The 21637-nt window shown below is 26.7% G+C and overlaps 1 long non-coding RNA gene across 2 annotated transcripts; it reads left to right on the plus strand.

Moving 5' to 3' along the window:
- Positions 1-608: 608 nt before the first annotated feature.
- On the plus strand, positions 609-16199 carry LOC139426945 (uncharacterized). Of its 2 annotated transcripts, none has more exons than XR_011638080.1 (2): positions 609-901; positions 15834-16199. It is a non-coding gene; the product is annotated as an uncharacterized lncRNA (long non-coding RNA). The 2 variants fall into 2 exon arrangements; XR_011638082.1 differs by lacking the exon at positions 609-901 and adding an exon at positions 14663-15058.
- The last annotated feature ends 5438 nt before the right edge of the window (positions 16200-21637 follow it).

Genomic DNA, 21637 nt, shown 5'->3' on the forward strand with positions numbered 1-21637 from the left:
AAAAGAAATTATTAGAGAAAACAATTATAATTCCAGATTTCATTTATATATGATAAACAGTTTTTAAAATTTATATAAAATCAAGCTATTTGACAAAAATAGTGAGGATTATAGAGACATTTTTAAACGGTTAAAAATTTAGCCAAAACTGCTTGAAACTGCATATATTTTCATCGACAATTATCTTAAAAATATAAATAAATAAACAATTGATTTTTGTTTAGGAGTATTTTCAAAAGCTTGTTCTTGTAATTAAAATTTTTGTTTTGGATAAACTTTTGAAATCAAAATAAAATCTGGTGTTAAATCAGTATTTTGATAACAAATTTAATTTTTTGGGTGAGATCCTAATATCTATATGTGTTTTGACTCATACCCTATGAAATTTGTGTTCATTTTTTTCTAATAAAATCAATTTTTTTTCTAAATACAAAAAATCCTTCTCGCATTTTGATAAGAAGCATGTTAAAATCAAACACAATTTACACTGTTTGAGTTTTTTATCATATCTTTATTACACAATTTCAAGATGACTAAACCTTGATCAAAAGAATGTAGTTTCACAATTAATTAGAAAGTCACAGATAACACAAAGACTGTTTTGGTTAGCTCAAGCGTAGTGATTATACTATGAAATCATGCAAATTTAAGCGATCATTTTCTTCGCCAGCTCTTTATTTAAAATGTTAATTTCTAAGCATTCAGATGCAGTAGGGGAGAGTGGGGTCAATTGTAACAGGGTACGATTGTAACAGAGAAAAAATTTCGAGAGTCGGGTTCTAGATTTGGTTCCTAGGTGGCGCACAAGGTGTATTTAATAAATCTGCATGTACTCCCCTGATGGCAACCATTTTTATGTACTTTTGAAAGAGTTACATCACGACAGATATTTTCACGCTACGTAAGTAATTCTTTTGGTATTAGAATATCATATTGTAACAAAGTAATTTTGTTTTAACAAATAAAAATTATTAACCGAATATGTAAGTGGACACCTTAATTAACATTAAAAAAAAAAGATTAGATTTGGTAATTAACTAGCATTGTTTTTAAGAAATGAAGCTGAAATGACGTCTTGGGGACGATTGTAGCAATAAGTAAAGGGACGATTGTAACAGCTGAAAATAAATAATCTTATGTTTACAAACCATTACTTAACTCTTTAAGAACCACCAATAGTTTCCTATATCATTTATATTATGTTGCATGTGCATTATTTTATTTGTCACCTTTCACAGCATAAATTAAAATTTTTAACCCCTTAAAGTTAAAAGTTTAACCCTTTAGGTCTCTGCTCATTATTATTTTTACTCCTAAAATATCACTACTATTTTGATCAATAAAAAAATATATCACAACTATGATAATATGTATAATTAACTATGTTTTAGTTGAATTTATGAACTGTTACAATTGACCCCGTAAGTGGGGACAATTGTAACAAGTGCACGACTGTCAAAAATTGTTAATAACTAATATAATAACATTTAAGATAAGGTATCTATTTTTTTTCTAGTAGAGGATAGTCTACTTTACTCGTCTGTCAATTAATACTAATAATATATTGAATTTTTTGTTAGTTACAAATAATTAAGTAAAAAATGTTACAATTGACCCCACTTTCTCCTAGAGTGTGTGTAAATACACTTAAAAACTATAATACTGAATTCTTACTATTATAATATAAATTATTAAAACTCAAATCAATAGTAATATATTCAGCAATGACCATTATTTAAAAATAAAACTATTCTTGAAAACATTTCTTAAAATTTAGAAACAAATACTAGATTCTATTATAACATATTAAAATTTTATATTCATCTAACTTGAAATTATCTAACTTAAACTCAAATAAAAGTTTTTGTTACATTCGTGATAGAGAAAATTTATTTCTAAACTTGTCTTAAAATTTCTGAAAGTATCGGATGCGAGAAAAAGTTAATCTTTTACGAAAATAAATTAAAGTCTGCATAGGCTGAAACAAATGTCAAAAGCACTACTGCATAAGTTTTTCAACAATATCTTCTAAGTGCTTCCTCTTGGCCTAGCTGACATTATATATTTTGAGTTTTATAGTTTCAGATTTTTTTTACAAATAAAAAAAACTTTGAAACTAGTTTTGAGATTTACTGCTTTAAATCTTGTTTTTGTAAACACTTATAACTACTCCTCTACTATATTTAACAGACCTAAGCAGGCGAGATGAATTTTTTTACTTATTTATACTTAAGGATTTTTTTCAAGTAAAAAGTTATGTTCTAGTAGTTTTTTTTAATTCTATTTAAGTAAGACTAAGAATAATAATAAGACATCTGTTTTAGCAGAATTTTTTCCTGGAATTTAGAACATTAATGGCATTTAAAATCGCACTGTGATCTAAACTCTGTTATTGAATATTTCTTAATGTAACGTGGTAGTGTACTAACAGTTAAAATGTTTTCAGTTCCATTTGCCACTTTATAATGCCTATAATCAATATTAGTATGAATAAAATTGAAACTAGTAGTAAACTAGCGTGATAAAAGAACGAAATGGAATGGGACGAAATTAAAAGGTAAAGTAATTATCGCCTTGTTCTAAAAATTAATGTTTCGAATTTTGAAATCAAAATGTACTAATAAAACTAAAAATATTAATTAATTATTAAAATTTTGTGGTCAAATAGAAAATCATTGTTTTAGATCGAATTTCTAAAAACAAAATTAGATAGTTTTGTGCTTAGTAATTTAAAGGTTTATTTCTTTATTAACGTGTTATGAAAACACAGTGATTCTTGGCTTTAATTTCTTCTGTCTAGCATTAGGAAAGCAGATCTATATAATACTGAAATACAGATATATATGTAAAGAAATATCTTTTAAATCGGAGAAGGGAAGATATCTTGCCAAAGTCAAATATTGAAGGGAAATATTGAAGTTACCTAGTCAAATATTGAAGGGAATATGCTAACTGTATCTAGAAGTTTACACGAAATTGCTATAGAGAAGACATTCTGCCAACCAATTAACATTCAACTTCTGCCAACCAATTAACATATGCTGTGATGTTTAAGTGGTTAAGATTTAAGAACACGGATTCGATCTAGAGTAGCAGCTTGAAGTTCACCCAGCTTCAGATCGATAGATACAAGCTTATCTGGGAAGTAATGGCGGTATGTGTACAATGTTGACCCCATTGCCACAATCTTGTCATTAGTTACGAAATTGTGGAACCTTATTCAACATTAAGTCCCTGCCATCGCGAGATGTTCCGGAATGCTTTACTTTACCCTACAATAATGGAAGAGACACTTTCAGTTTTTACTTAGAAAATTATTTTAAACTTAGAAAATTATTTTAAACTTAGAAAATTATTTTATGTATTTAGAGGTGTTTAGGTCTTGCAATTTCTCATACTTATCAATGAAATTTAAAACTTTCGAACGTTTGACAGACCGGCAATAAATTACGAACGAAAAGCAGTGTTTTTAAACATCCTATTCCAGGAGATATGGCAATAAGTTTGTCCCTTGTTTCAATTACTTTGGCTTTTAAATGCAATAAGTGCATAAAATTTCGTAAGCCTAGCTTTAAATATTTATAAATAAATGAACATTTTTATAAAAATAAAATATTAAATTTCCCTTGAGTTTTTATACAATTATGTTTAAATGTAATATTTTCATAGTTTTATTGTGAATCGGGAAATTCATGTTCAAATTTCTCTTTTCAGAATGCTCATGGATCAAAAAAAAATACTTTTATTTAGATTGTATTTTTTTTAATATTTTCATGCTAATACTATCAGTTTTTTTTCCTTCTCAAATACACTTTTTTGCATGAATCCCCTAATACTAAGATCAACACTTCAAAACTGCAATTGAATGTAATAAAAACTCATCATTAGATTTAAAATCTAAAATATTAAAAATAAATTATAAATTTAACTGCGTTTGCTACATTGATTAGGAAGTTTAACTAAATTTATTCGCAATCGGTACAGCTGAATTACAATCTCTTGAGTCCAGTCCTCAAAGAGCCTCAAGCTCAAACAAATTTCATTCTCGCAAAAGTTAGATAATTATATTGTTGCTATTATTCTGAAAGCTTTTTATTAGTTCAGTTGGCGATTATAATTTCACTATCCGAAATCATGATTCAATACATATACTTCCATTAACTACATTTAAATTTTTGAAAAAAAAAAACTTTTCAAATAACTCTTATGCTATTTAATGTATTATGCGAATAAATACACTCCAATAAATAATGCTTGGGTCTGCATAATCAGTCAGTCAACTAAATTACTTTTAAAACAATACATTAGAGGCTAATAAGTTGACTAATTGTTGAATCTTGTTTTAAATTGCGGTCTGTTGTGATAAATGGAGAAAAGTTTCGCTTTTAGAAATTTTGAATCTAATTTGTTATACGCGGATTCATAAATTACATTAACTTCCGATGCCGTAACTTTCTCTGTGACAAAGGTAAGTGAGATTGAATATTAGCGTACACTACTTAAGTGGGCAAAGTAGTTATGCAAATGAAATTATGGAACACATCTACTCGATCATCAAAAGAACCTAATTGGAATACCGAATGCAGTAAAACAAATTTCACCAAAAGCGTATTTCACTGAAGCATCCATGAAAAGGTTTTCATCACTATTATTGTGAAATAACATTTAAATAATTAGATTAAAATTGCAAATAATTGATATTTATTCAAAAGGAATAGAATTTTTCAATAAGTATCAAATCTTTAATACAAAAGAATAAATATTCATTTTAAATTATTTCCACCTTTTTTTGAGATATACCCTATCAGAAATAAAACTCTCACTTTTGATAATTCAGTAATCTTTGAACTATATTTCGTTAATTTTGAGAATTATTTCGTCAGGAAATCACGTGATTTGTACCGAAACGGGAACTCTCAAATGTATGAAAAATTTTTTTCCTCAAATCAAAACCACATCGTAGTAAATTGTGAGAAATTGTTAACTAGAATCAAAATAAGACCATCAAAACTAGAGCAGATCATCAAAAATAAAGTGACGAAAGAAGCCGATCGGGCTGCATGGTGGTCAAGAAGTTAGCCTCGTACCCGGAAGATTCCGGATTAGAATCAATCTTCGGGCATGTGTGTGATATGTTCATCTACTCCATTTGTTTTTCTTGTGTTATTAAAGGTAATATTGACCCATCTATATGGTACCCAGGATAAAGTGATTATTATAAAAGTTAGATGCATTAAACACTATGGTTGTTTTGGCAAAAATAGAAATGACGAAATATTTCTATACTATTGACGAAATTTGTCTTTTCAAAGTAGTAGGGAAAGTTATTTCGGCACTTTGGAGAGATGTTCGCTAGGAGGATATTAATGGAAATGGTTTCGTCAAAAGCTAAGAAAGTTTCGTGAAATCTAAGTATCCATTTTTTACAGCGTGTAGGATACTCAGAAGCTTGATTTGGTTATTCAAATATTTAAAATTGTTGCGAAAACCAGGTTCTTGAAATCATCATATAATTGGTAGGATAGTCTTTGATGAAATTCAGTTTACAAAGCAAAGCAAACTTAAATCATATAGGAAAACAGCAAAGATGTATGGTGAATGATCGTGTTTCTTCCATTTTAATTTTCTATGGAAGATTAATGATAGAGTGTGACCGACCATTTTCTTGTTTTTTTACCTGTTTCCCTTACTTTGTGGTTAGCGAATTGTGAACGCAATCCGGTGTCGGCAATGCTTACAGTTTCATACTTGTTGTTTGTATCCGCCATTATTTTCCTCGTACCATAAGTTGATGCTCACTAACATCACTTACACTGCCATAAACCTAGGATTCTCGCATCTTCCAATGATTTTTTTTTTGTTAAACGCTTCTATAATGTATCGTTACGCGATGAAAATTTAATAGGCACGAATAGTTCAAGAAATTGTAAAACAATGATTCTGTTTCTGGTTAAATTGGAAAATTTAATCTTGCCGCCATAATGTAATAACTTCATTTTTAAGTAACCGTTTCGATAGTTATATTTTTAAAGGGTTTATAAATGCACGCTTTTATAAACATTACATTACATTGTTATAAATTTTTTTAAACTATAATTACTTCCAGAAAATAAAGTACTGAAATTTAAATTAATAAACAAATATTAAATTGAATCTACGAATAAATAAATGTGCATAAAGACATTTCTGATTAAAAAATGAGAATTCTGGTGTTGGATGATTAATATTTATTTCTTCTCTAATATATTTTTCACATATAATAGAAGCAAAAGGAACATTATGGAGGATTCCTTGTCATGTTTCATTTAAGTATTTTAATAATACAAGGTTCTTATGCCTCGATTCTACGTAGCGGATAATAGCGCTTATTATTTCCGTGTGATTTTGCTTTAACAAAACAAGATGAAACGTATACCTAAACGAATAAAAAGACACTTACAATTGTGATGTCTTACATAAACGTATTACTTATTAACATAAATTTCCAGTGTTGAACTGGAATGTGTTATTCATTTTGAGGCTACATCAATAGATTAAATTATATTCACCAGTAAAAAATGAAACGTTTTACATTGCTTACGATAAAAAGATAAAGATTGCTCTCACTGTCATCTCCTAGTGTAGAAGTTGGGTCTAAATTAGAGATCTTCATAATTTTTCTTCAACAGTTTTTCTTATTATTTTAAACTTATTCATTCTTTTAGTTGGTTATCTTACCAAATAATCACTTATCAGAAGTTATGACAAAAGCAATTTTTTTTTTGCTTTTCTTGTGTTCCATAGGAGTAAGAAAACTTGACAAATTTTAGAATACGTTACTATTACGTAATTTTACATTTTATTTCTGTCGAATTTATTGTTTTACCAAAATTAAAAAAAAAAAAATTATTTTCCATCATACAATCCTATCACATTTTTTTCATTATGTTCTCATTAGCTAAATTTCGAATTAGAAAAATTTCCATGTGATTTCATAAAAATAACTGAAGAGATATTTTACTTATATCAATTGAATTCAGTAAAGAATGCTACAACAATACTTCAAATCATGTTTCAAATATAAAAAAAAACAATTCAAATTCCAATTAAAAGAAAGTATTTGACAAATATCTTAGCGAAAATCATTTGTTTTTCTAAATTTAGAAACCTTTACTCCCATTACAATAAATAAATATGAGTTTTTTCTATGAAAAAGTAAAGAGAATGATTTAAACAAATTTGTTGGAAAAAAATGAATGTAAATACCTTACTTGTACTTTCTGACTTTTATATGTAATTCATTATCCAACGCAAATAAAACAGTTCATTCATATTTTCTCAAATTTATGTATTCTCCACGTACAATACAAAAAACCTTCTTCTTAAGTCAAGTTAAACTTTAGTATTTTTAATTAAGCTTACCAATTTGTTTTTTTACACGAGCGTTTTCTCCCAAAAGGTAAATAAATCTTTTGAAACATATTACGCTAACTTTTAATCGCAAGCTATCCAACTAAGCTTTTTTTATTATTTAAAACTTATTTTAATTGAAATATTGACACATTAATATTAGCCGTAATTTCTTTAAAGATAAAATTAAAAACATTATTTCAAAAAATAATCATGATTAAAAAAGTATGAAAAAAGTAGACAAGATTGATGGATTTATTATCCATCCAGAAACTTTGAAAAATGCTAAATGCATGCATAATTTAATACATAAGCCGAGAAAAATATGTAATAGTCTTCCTAATGAAGAATATACACTTTGCATCTAATTTAAATATCGTATTTGTTCTTTAATTACCTCTATCCTCTATTAAGTGATTATTTCAATAAATACATTGACCAATATATATATATATGGTATATTAACAATGGGTATCTATCAGGATTACTAAACATTATAAGAATCTCGTTTTTCTACAGTACTTGCGCGAAATCACGGACTTGAGCGTGCAAGTTACTACGTGAAAATGATAAATCTATTTATAATCAGATTTCTTAATTGATTGTTATAATATTGAATACGTTTGGATTTATACTTCCTGCTTTATTCTAAACATCAAAATATAGTTCTCGAATGCAGTGATGTATTATCAATTTTACTATGAGAAAGTCTGTATATCGAATAGACAAATCATCAATTACATCTTTATTTTATTCAACAAAACTTAGCGAAATAAACTCTTTCATAATTAATGAATTATCCCATAATATAACATTTAAGTATGGAAAATTGTAATGAATTATATTTAATCCGCAACGTTTCTTTTAAATGATCAATTAAGAACTTAGGAACTTTGGATATGCTAATGAGATGTATGATAATTTTATCTATTTAGTAAAAATCACTTGATTACGTTTTGGAAAAGTTGCCAACTTTATCTGTAATTTTCGAGAATAATGTTAATACTGAAAGTTATATGCTATTACATACTAAATTATAAGCTACATTTAAAAGGAATTATAAAAAGAGTTCATTTTACCAAATAACTCTAAATATATTTTAATGTCATCATTTAAAAAAATATTTTAGGAACTAAATTCATTAAGTCATTTGAAATTAACTATAGTCTCTACAGCAAATGCTGCATTTTGCGAAGCCCTCAAAGCAAAAAATTAATTTTCTTGTTAATTTATTTAAACAATTCAATAAAATTTAATTTCCTCGTTATTAACGCTTCATCGCTGTGACTTAAATAAATATCGTCTTTTATGTAAATAAATTTTTTAAAAAATCAAATAGAAGTAATATAATAAAAAAAGAAAGAAAAATTCTTTTAATTTATTGCTCTTCAAATTTTTATTAAGTTTGCAAATAATTATATTTCCTCAACTCTGCGTTTGATAAATAATCAGTACTTTTCTCGACTTTATTAAGTAAGTGATTTAGAAAATATTTTCTAAAAACGAACTAATTTTTATTTTACAATTACATAGTATAATTATCTATTATAATAAACTTTGTAGGCATAATGTCGCATAAATATCCAGATTCTTTTCTTTATAATTTTACACTTTTCCATAAATAAGCTTCTTTACTGTAAAATCACAAAGCTTTTAATGATTGCATAAATTTCTTATCTTATTAGAAAATTAAGAACAACTGAGCGTTTATCGTTTCGACAGGATTGTAGATTAATTTTTCCTTATTATGTAAACTTTTAAATAAATAGCATAACATAAAAAGAGCTTAAGAAAAAAAGAGACAGTGTCTTAAAGCGTTTCAACCACATAAGTAAAAGGAAATTAACAAATTTTTGTTTAAATATGGTTTCATAGTTTCTGAAGAAAAAAGCAATTTCTTTTAATTTATTTTATAAATAATTTATTTCTATTTCTATGCAACAAAATAATTTACTGTATTTAAAATATTAAAGATGGAAAATTTTGTATTATGTCATTCTTTTTCTTTACATATTTGATTAATAATTATTGCATGTATTCGAATATTTTTATCTCTATTATACAATTATTAAAGAGGAGAATTATTTTTCCCACGAATGTACATCAAAAGTATATTTCGTAAATTTTTATTTGTGTGTAATTAAATAGGAAATAATTAATGCTTATGTCTACTTCTTAGGAGAAGTCTAACAAGTAGGTGTCCTAGTCATAGTTCTATATATAGTTATCGAATATTTAATACAAATTTGTTCCTCGTTTCAACAAAGATGGCTATACGTAACCACATGCATATACATAATGCATGTGTAAAACATGAACAGACGTAACCACAGATTATTATACATATTTCTTATCTCCATCGCTACACTTTCTAGAATTAAAAATTTTTTTTAGTGTTTCTACTGTTAGGATTAATTTTATATAAATAGCCTCTATTTCAATACTTTAGGTACTGTACCTATATTTTCCTTATTTACAAGTTCAATAGTCTTACTGGTATTGTTTATTTTCTGTAGTTACCATCCTACTAGCTTAACAAGTATCTTATATATTTTATAAACATTTTAATATATTTATTGAAATTTTCTCCATATGCATATTTGCTACTTAATAATATAGCATTCACTAGGATTTAAATTCCTTTTTAGATACTGATAGCTAATTTATTAACAATTTACTCATTTCTACAGTTGCTAGGCATTTTATTTCACTTGAATTTCCTAATTTATACAGTTATTTAGTTTTACTGGAATAATTTCCTTTTTTTATCCTTTGAATCAAAGATAAAAGTAAACTTTAGATTAGTTGAAAAAACTGAGGCTCCAGAAGTTAATCTGAAATATTTTTTTTTCTTTTCGATATCTAAAAACTTTCTCAACACCAGATGCATTTTAATATTTTTATCTTTCTACCGATATTTATAATATAGAAAAAAAGGAAAGTGCATACGGAATATCAGAAATTCCAGAAATATTCAATAGAGTTCTCTGTGGAAAATCCAGAACCGAAACTGCTTTACCATCAAAAGATGATATGTCTATGCCCTAGGGATCAGAGAAAGCCGAGAGATTTTTATCTATTTTAAACTTTAGAATTTTGAAGGAAATATTCTTAAAAGTTTCGTGATCTAGTTGTTGTAAATAAATTCGAAATGCATTTAAACTCATATGCGTAAGAGTTTTCTTACTTTTGTCCAAAGCAAATAAGACTCTCTTTGTGTTGAATGACGTCAGTTCTTTACTTTGTAAATGATATCATCTCTACCTTCAAATCAAATACTAAGTTACATCTGAATACATTTTTTAGCTTTGAGAAAAAGATGATGTGCTTTATCTTGGCAAACATTGAAATCGGTTGCATGCCAAATGTATAAAAACCTATCCTAGATATTTATATTTTTTATCTTACGAGACATTGTAAGATGACATACTTCCCTACATTAGGCGATGTAAATAAGAATAAGCGTTTAAGACGAATGCAATTTTTAAAATTTTCTGCACAATCATTCAAGTTCTGGCGCAGTTTTGCATATTGTTTAAAAATTGTTAACTCACATAGATAAAAGTTCATCTGTTCGTAGAAAATTAAACTTTTTGTCGACGAGGCTTGTTCTTTATTTAAAAGAAAGGAAATCCTTTATATTTTAAATTTACACATAAACTCACATCTGACTACATATTTATTATTATTTTGTTACTAATATTAGAAGACGAAATGTTTCTCTTGACAAACGATGAAATCTATTTTATGGAAAATTTATAAATATTAAATCAAGTATTTAATATATCTTCATACTGTCAAATTGAAGGAGGGGTCCATTATGCCCCATAGTTCATTTGTTCTATTTCATTTATCTTCTTACGAGCAAATAGGAGAAGGGGTCCATAATACCCCATAGTTAATATTCTATTCATAATTTTTTTCAATATTTAACTGTTGTTCTTGCTATATTGAGAAACAATATGGTCAGAACTACCAAAATATGATAGATTTTACAGTGTTTCTGGTTTTACGGGAGCGCAAAGCTTAGAATTTTTTTTACAGTTCGCTTTGGTAATGACTTTTGCAAACCTAACAATAAATTATGGTTTCATAAGTGATAAAATTTGTTAAATATCACCATATTTGGTAAATTTATTTTGATACTTAATGCATGGCACTGAAAACTATTAATTTGGTTATATTTACTTCCCAGTTTTGTACTTTTTTTCTCCAAAAAGTGTTAGAATTAAAATCATGATTTTGATAACCAGAATTTCTGGTAAACTGTTACCATATGAACGAAAAAATTACCAAATGAATGGTTTAGATACGGTATATTTTGGTTTCATTTACCAAAATTATGTTCTTTATTAAAAACAAAATTTAATAATACAGTACGGTAGTAATTTTCTTACAATTTTCTTCCCGTATAATATGAGTTCATAACAGAGGCATTCATTTTCCACTTATCAACTTCTGAAACTATTTCAAGATTTAGACCTCGATTTTTACACTGGGTTAAGTAACCTGTTCAATTTTTAGGTGCATAAACCGAACTTCGCAATTTGCATGTTTTTATTTTATTATCATATATATGTTCTACTTTATTTCCCCTGTGGAACTTTTTTTTTCTCGGCCTGAAAAATATACGATAATTACACGTTTATAGTTAATTTTCATAATAAACCACACTTCCTAATTCGTGTAAAAAAAGCTTTTTTTTTGCTTTATATTTTATTATTTATCTTTTCTACTTTTTTATTTACAGTAGTTAATAATATAACTTAGGCTAATAAAATCCCCGATTATTACACGACTATAATATAATTAATTAAACGTTCATTATAAACTAAACTTCGCAATATGTGAAAAAATATTTTTATTTTATTATTTATCTTTTCTGCATTAACATTTAATTAATATAATAATTTTTCTTGGGATAGTAAAATATACGGTTATTATACGGTTGTGAACTAAACGTGTGTTTGTAAAAGTACTTTGAGAAAACTCGAATAGAAAAATTAAGTGTTGACCATTATTATGAACAATTACGTAATTAAAATAATGATTTTATATTGTGCAAATGATAATTTATTATCTGTTATTCACAATGCTGTAAATTAATGTAATGATTATGTAAATTAATATTAATATTTCATTTAAATTGTTTTCCATTTAATTTAAAAATTGATTTATTACAACAATTTTATAATCACGGAAAAGAAAAATTTCATTTCCTGTGCAATAAATTATTACAATCATGTGAGGTGATTGAAAAATTAATTATAATTAAACTAATAAAATACCATTATTATAAACACCACTAATTTAATAACTGATTGTTATGATTGCTGTTAAAGAAAGAGAATTAAGATTGAAAATTAAGATTAGATTAGATAAGATTGAGATTAAGTTTCATAAATAAATTATAGTTTCCAATTTTTTAGTGTAAAGTTCGCATAAAATAATATGAATAACCTTGAAAGGGAACATATTTCATCTTATCATAATTATAATTTGAATTTAATTACAAAATTCAGTACTTAAACATTCATTTTGAAAAATATTTTTTTCTAATTAATCATAAGTATTTTGAATTAAAATTTTATTTTTTTATTCCAAAACTGAAACCATATTGTGAAAAGATAAAAAATGAATTACGAGATTGAAAAATACACCATATCTTTAAGAAACTGTTTTAAAAAACATTCTCTATTCAAAGCATGAAAGGAATAAAATTTGTTTCTTTTTAAAGTTATGAAAATAGCTCATTTAATGTATTTAAGTCATTGTTCCAAATTCTGAAACGTGATTAAGGAGCAATGACATTGAATAGTAATTATACTCTAAAAGAGTAAAGCTTTATAAATTTCAACTAACTTTTCGTTTCTCCATCTTTTCAAACCTGCTCCACGTTCAATTGACTAAAAATGACTAATTTGTTAATTGAGGTAAAATCACGTATTTTTAGATTCTTTGAAATTAAAATGAAACTGCAAGGAGAATACTTTACAAAAATTTGTAGACATATATATTTATTCATTTATTATAAATTAGTGAAGCAGAATCGTTCTTTTGAAACCTAATTATTATTATATTAATTAACGAAAATGCGCGATAAAAATGAAATAATTTCAATATCGCACCATTTTGTGTTTTCCTTTTTCTTCAATCAATATAATATAATAAAATTTATTTAACGACTGACAGCAATTATTTTATCAGTTCAGTTTAAATGAAAAGCAAAGGAATGCTCACATAGTAAAAATAATCAACTTAATTGACAAAATATCCATATTACCTAAAGCTAGTTGTATGAGAAGTTAAAACCCACTAAGTATTACGACTCTTCACTGGCAATTTTTTTAAAATCAAATTTGAAATATAATGTATACATCCTGAACATAATATCTAGGAACTTTGCTGCAACCTTACAAAGGTGTTACATTATACCATGCTACTGGTATAATAGGTAATATTTTAATCTAAACTCAATTACGTGACAGCACAGGGAAGGCCAAAGGCTTCTGTGCCTATCCCAGTTTTCTTGAAATGGTCTCTGGGATGCAAGAGTAGATGTTCTGGTTGGATGGTCAGTCGAACTGGGAAATTTTTGTGTTTAGTCCCCAATCAAGCTCGGTACTCATTTTATCGACTCATGGAAAAGATGAAAGGTTGAGTAGATATTATGTTCTTGTAATAAATATCGAATATAGATTTATCAGATTCGTATTAGTCTGAAAAATTGAATAATTAATAATAACTGTAACTTTATCGGTTCAGATTTTGAACTATTTCTTATAAAAGACAATCATATTTAAGAAAATTCTGAATTATGCTTAAATCGAGAGCATATTTTTAGCTCTATGTTTAATGTATTCTGATAGAAAATATTGCGTAACGACTAACTGAAAAACCGGTGAAACATTTCCCCCTCTCAAACTTTAAACATACTTAAATTTCATATCGACTCTTAACTTACATAGCTCCAAAATCAAAACACCTTTTTCCCCTATATTTTAAAATTTAAATAAACTAAGCGAAATTTTTCAACCACAAATAGAGCTCTTTTTCTCTCCACTCACATAAATATTTATACTGATGTTCGTATTATCATATAAATGTTCGTAGGCATATTTTATTCATATTTTATACCACCATTCATCCGACTTACAGCGTCGAACAAAATCGATATCATTTTAACAGATGTCTTTGACTGATATCTATGCTAAGATCTAAAAATGGTTTTTACAAACCCATCACAGGCCACACACTACAAGACATCGCATCCGACGGTGACTAGACCAATATAAAAGCGTCGGCATAGGTTGAGTTTTCAGCAACAGGATGGTGTCGTGGAAACCTGCAACAACTCGGATCTCTCTTTAGTGGCTGAGAAACAATCAATCTTAGAAAGTCGGCTGGAGTCTTGCCAGCCAGAGATAACTTGCTAAAGAGAAGGCGCTTAATATTTCTCTACATTGTCCATTCTCTTTTGCGGAGTGTGTGGGCATCAGAAGGAGAAGTATTTCTCGGCTTTTCTGAGATCATTTCTAAGAGTTCAATTAGCAGCGATAATACACTCTTTTGAAGAAGGTCTCTGATGAGAAGATGTCTGGAGCTTTTGAAGGATATGGAGACACTAATGTATTTAATGCGAATATGGAAGTTTATTTTAAAGAATCGGGTAATTTGCCATTTTAGTCATCTGATCTTTATGCATTAATTCAAATCTCATCACTCAATTTTTACTTTATTATAAAATCCAAATTTAAGAAACATTTTTAGTAAGATGCAATAGAAGACATGTTATATTTATGTATGGAAGAAAGGGGCACCTTTGGACTGGGAATGTGCATTTCAAAGTGTATGTTTATAGTTAAAAATATCATTTGGATACAGGTAGGTATATGATTTTTTTTTCTCCATTGAAAGCAATTCAAGTTCAGTTCAATCCTATTCTTGAATGCTGCAGTATGAAAAAGGTAAGCATTGTTTTTCACTTTTGAAATTAAAATTATGAAAATAAAGTGACAAGCATATAGATTAAGTTATTTAATTTTATTGTTTTAATTCTTTGAAAAATACTGCATTTTAAGCTGAAGTTTTAATTATTAGATTAATTTTATTAATACATTTACCAAAAGTATGATAAATACTTGCTTATACAACAGTTATTTTTAATCGAATGGGGTACATTAAAATGTAAAGAAATACAAATTAAACACATTAGAAAGTATCCTTATGTAATTTATTTTAGAATTTTAAATTGAATCTCCTTTAAACAACGACATTATTATTCATTTATTAATTTAAAGAATAAAGTTTTATATATTAGTCTTTTAAATGAACAAATAAAATAGACACAAAGCCAAAAATGCATTGATTTGCATTAATTTCATTTTAACTGTATTTTTGCCACCACTTTCAAAAAATATTAATTTTATTTTTTTTAATTTCAGGTAAGCAAAGAAATTGTTTGAACTTACTTTGAAAGAAGGGAATACGCCAAAATGTATAAAAGAAAATCGGAAAATGCTGAATTAAAGCAACAGAGAGGCAACAGCATTAAGACTTGCAGCACACAAATGGAAAGGAACCGTAATGGAGCACCATGTCACGTCATATAATTTTTTATTCATTTAGAACATTTTATGTTTTATTTTACAAATTTCAGTTATGTATGAGTACTTCCAATGCACTGTTTTATTTATAATATTGGATTTATTACAAAGGTTTCAAATATGAAAAATATGGACTTTATAAAAAAAAATGCTCAATGCTCACTTCTCCTATTTATTGAAAATATAAAGTAAACTTTTTTGTTTCCATTTCGTTGCCTTGTTATCCGTGTTTTCTTTCTCTTCTAAATACATTCAAATTTAAAGATAAGAAATGGTTACCTAAAATATTTCTTGTTCCAATAAACCATTATTTTTCAAATATACTTTTCTTACATGTTTTCAATAAATTTAGTTAAAATTTAATAAAATATCCACAAAGTTTTATTAAAAGGATCCTTCTTTCCTTTTCTGACGATTTTTGTGAAATAAATATACTTGAATAAACTTCTAATTAAACATTTACTTGTTCTGAAACTGAAATGATAAAAATAATAAATACTAAGAAGAACTTCAAGTTTGCATGTTATTCAAATTTTAAAAAGTATTTAAGATGTCTAATACTAACGGTAAAGTAATTCAGTTGTAAGAAGTACCAATTAAACTCATGAATAGGTAAAAAGAAGAACTATTTAACATTTTAGTCATAAAAACTTTTATTTAATTTTCTGACGTTTCATTTATTTGTTTATTAATCATTATTTAACGTTTAATTGTTAAGATCACATGATATTATTTGATTAATAAAAATTGTTTAATTTTCTTTAAATTATCCATGTTATAACATATTTTATTTTAAAATACGACATGGCAAAATACCTATTAAAACAATGTGATCCATTTTCAAATAATAAAATTACATCGTATTATTCTCATTAATTTTAAATAATAAACTACTTAAGTGTCTTAATTATAAAACTGAATTAAATTTTTCAAGGAAAATATAAATTCTATATAGCGGTTGCAGATAGCAAATTAAAGTGAAATCACATTTATCTAAAATTGCTGCCACAAATTGATAAAAAATTGAAGAATAGATCATCTGTGATTAATCCCTCAGTTCTAATCCATCACGCTTAAGTGAAACATAAGAAAGTTTATCTGAAGTCTTTTCGAATAGGAGCCATAATGGCATCTAATTCGTCTTTACCATTGACCTTATTCCGAAGTTTGACTGAGATTTCATCGAAATATATATTCTGATAAGTTTGTGCAGAAAATGATATAAGTAGAGGCTATATAAAAACTTATTTATGACTGAAATAAGTTATATAGTATTGTCTATGGTATTATTCAAAAATAAGATTTGCATTTAGATTCAAAAATAAGATTAAGATTTTTTTTTTATTTGAAAACCTTAACTTTTAAGGCAATATCATTTCTTATCTAAAATTTTCTTCCGATAAAAGCTGAAACTAATGATAGCCGTAAAAATATATACAGTAGAGTCCCGATTATCCGAGTTAATGTGGACCACGACTAACTCGGATAACTGAAAAACTCGGTTAAAACGAAGAGTATAAAAAAAAGAAAGAAAAAGAATTGGTATAAATGTAATATATTTAGGAAATATAAAATTTATACGAGTATACCACATGTAATCCCTATTATTATTAAAAAGCTTACTTGAAAAAACTTAAAAAGTATACTTTGCGAGAATTAAAGAGTTTTTACTTAAAAAAAGTCCTTAATCGTTTTTTTGTTTTACATAACTTTGGTGCTTTTCTGCAGCAATGTTCCGCCATTTTTTAGGGATAACAGGAAGGCTGGTGTCGCCTCTTTTCGTTGNTGCGATGAGAATTAAAGTGATATGAATTTAATTATTAAATAGTACGAAATTATTAGCTCATTTTGGAGGAATACTAAATTTTTAAATGCTGAAATAAATTCAGATTTATTTTTCTGCGGTATTTTAAAAATAAAAAATGAACTAGAACAAAAAAATCCTTAAAATATTTGATGGCTCGGTTAAAGCGGAAACTCGGATAACCGGGGCTCGGATTATCGGGACTCTACTGTATATATATTCGTTTTCAGCATTTAAAAATTTAGTATTCCTCCAAAATGAGCTAATAATTTCGTACTATTTAATAATTAAATTCATATCACTTTAATTCTCATCGCATTAAATACCTAATAAATATTTTTTTCAACTTAATCGTATTTGAGTGGATCAATCGCTTTTCTAATAGACACGTTTGAATGAATCAAATTTTCTTAATATAGTTTTTTCTATAACTGCCTTAAAATATTTGCCGTCATTGCAGCAAAGAATAAACTATCTAATAGGTACATTATTGTTTTAGACAATTGCTTGTTTAAGAGTATTTAACTGCAAATTGTTTAAGTATTCCTAATTTAATGGTATTTACAAGTAATATTTCTCTATCATGAATTTTTAATACAATTCTTTGTTATTATTAATTATATTTTATTTTGATTATCATTTAAAATAGAAAGTATAAAGCCAAAAGGTTTATTTTTTTATGTTATAAAAGAAACACACAGTATTATTTTCTTCAGCATTTTCTGACACAGACACTAACATTTGATTTCACAAATATTAAATGGTCAATAAGTTATTATTTGTTTTATTAAAATTTCGATAAAAATACTGTATTTAGCCTAGGTGGGCCGTTTGGCCACGCTTGTCGTATTATTTCTGAATCATTTCGATGAACCAAAATTTAAATAGGAACTACAATAAGCCGTTTTCCTAAACTCAAATGAATTTGACGGCTCGAAAGTATCTTCTGGATTATATTACTGCACATTTTAATGACATTTTTGCAGCAATATTCTTTATAAATATAACATTTATGCTTAATCCCATAGATAAAAAAATATATATCTTAACAGGATTTATATTTGGAATAATATAAACAAGACATTAAAAAAATATGAAATAAAGCAAAACTCCCAATTTTCATTATATAGTCCATAAATTGCAACGTATATTTCATAAAGTTTAACTCGTAGTTCTAAATTTACCTTAGTGAGTTAAATGACTGTTTTTTTAAGCTACCATGAAAATAACGATAGATTTATTTAATATGATTGAATCCTATTATTTTTATAAATATATTAGTCTCGGTACATATAAATATTGACCGAATTTTTAATATTTTTAAGGGTTTAAAATTTCCATCCTAGCTATTTGTTTAAAGCAAATAAGTTAAAAAGTTAGATCAATGATTATTAAGAGTATGTTTTTGTAGTTAAGCAAAAAATTGTCATTTAAATTTATTAAAATTAGTTCAACTATTTCAGGAATGAAACCTGTGTTAATATTAATTTAAATTGAGCAAAACACATTTTATTTTCATTTTCCAATATACCATTTACTGTTACAGCAGGGTAGCTTGGTAAGTAGGATTTTAGGTCCAAGCCTACGAGGTCGTGAGTCCGATCCCCGCCAGTCAAGGACTCACCTTGTAATAAATAGTGACTGGTGCACTTTTAATCTGTCGAGTCACACAGTCCTCGATGTTTCCATAAAAAATCACAATTAGTAGTCTCATTAATAAATGCACCTATATGAGACTGCTAGAAAAAAGAAATTCAATAATTCTAGAAGACATTCATTGTTATGGCGATATGTAATTCCTTACATTCATAATTATGACGATGTGTAAAACAAAAACATACATCACAACATTCACACAGAAACATGTATAATTCGCGATCGTACATACATGAACACACAAAAAGAGAATCATATGGTCTATGAATACAAAGAAGCAGAGAATAAGTAAATATCCTTCGAATGGTCTAGAATTATAACAAATTTCACTAATTTCATTATTTCTAAATACTAATTAATTATATGACATTAATTAAGCCTCAATTAATTATGCAGCATTATTCAAATATTAGTTTAACTAATCATACCCCTAAACTACATTTTAATTTAGTATGGTTATTACTGACATGAGTTTGTTTACGAGATCGCCATGTTTATCTACTCCCTTAAAATAATTGATAAATTTTTAATTAATATGGTTCCCTTAGAATAATTGTTTATCGAGAGATTAATTCATATAAAAACTACCTAATGAGTAAATTAATAATAAGAAGAAAAGAGCAAACATATGTACACAACGAAATTACGTAAAAAATTAATGCAGATATCATTATCTTAATTAAAAAGAAAACAAAGAAAGAAATCTGAGTCCCTACATGAAAAAAAAAGTTTTCTCGTCAAAACAAAAAGGTAAATATTTCTTTCATTTTCATTCAAACTCTTCAACAAGTCGTCTCATTAATAAGCGCCCCCATATGAGACAGCTAAAAATAGGCATTTGATTAATTCTAGAACATAGTTGTGACGTTGCGTAATGATTCGCAGTCCACACATATTCCCTTAAGACGTCCTTTCTAGATGGAAAACAGAGGGAGCAGGGGGGTATCTCATTCCAATGTTCTGAGCTTATAAACAACTTTTCCAATTTACTAAACCACGCCCAATAAATTTTTGATGTTATTTCTAGGAGTTTTCTTTAAGCACAATTTTCTCTCTGCAAGACACAACAGAAATTAATAATGTTCAAGGGTTGAGGATTTCTTTTGTTTTAACTGTCATAACCGTAACTGTAGCTAAAATGAGTGATTGTTACATAAATAGAGCACTCTGCTTCTTTTAAACCATTAACTTGTTTATATTTCTGTATGATTGATTTTTAGCATAAATCATTCGTATTTTATTTGCATTAGTAAGTCTTATCTTGGATCGCATAAATATTTTTCGCCTCTAATTATGCTAGAAATCATATTGCAAAAAAGAAAATAGAACATTGCTTTTCGTGCAACAATAAATCTTATGGCTTCTTGTTATAGTATGGTATAAATAGAAATCTACATTTAATGATAGGAAAATTTTAAGAGCGAAAAAAATCTCTCAAATCATAATTAAAGTATGAATAAATATTGTACTTTCAAAAACATCATAAATCAGAAATTTAGGAATTATTCAAATTTTTTATTAATTTATTTAAACTTGCGAACTAAAAAAAATAAGCAAAAATTTGCATGCCTTTCAATGTGAACAATTCTGGATTATTATTAAATAAAATAATGCATACTTATTAAAATAAGCTAATACATAAATTTTTTTTGAAGAACAGAATTTTATTCACGTGTGGAAAGAGTTTTCGCTCGCTTAAAAAGTTTTGAAGAAGTTGGGAACATTTTTTCAGATTGTGGTTTGACAGTTAAGAATCCAAAAAAGTTGAAAAAAGGTATGTCAATTCAGAGTAATTTTTTGTCTGATTTCTTTGATCTGACTTCATCGTCTGCATTAATTAATTAACATATTTAAATTTAATTTCTCAAACCCTTAAGATTGATTTCTTGTGCGTAAAATCCACTGATTAGATCAAAAGTTGTTTGAGGTATTCCTCAACAATTTGCGTAATGAATGCGATAAATAGAAATAGTAATATTAGAACATTTAAGTTTATATTTACACTTATTTCAATTAACAATACAATTTTGATTTGAATATTCTGACCTAATTAAAATAATATAAACAAATTATTATATTCGATATTTTAACATCAAACTAATTTTTAGAGCATAAGTACGAAATATCCTCATAGAAAACACTATTTTTTAAAAAAAAACATTTATAAGAAATTGTAAATGTA

This window comes from Parasteatoda tepidariorum, chromosome 1, assembly GCF_043381705.1.
Source record: "Parasteatoda tepidariorum isolate YZ-2023 chromosome 1, CAS_Ptep_4.0, whole genome shotgun sequence".
Classification (NCBI taxonomy): Eukaryota; Metazoa; Arthropoda; class Arachnida; order Araneae; family Theridiidae; genus Parasteatoda; species Parasteatoda tepidariorum.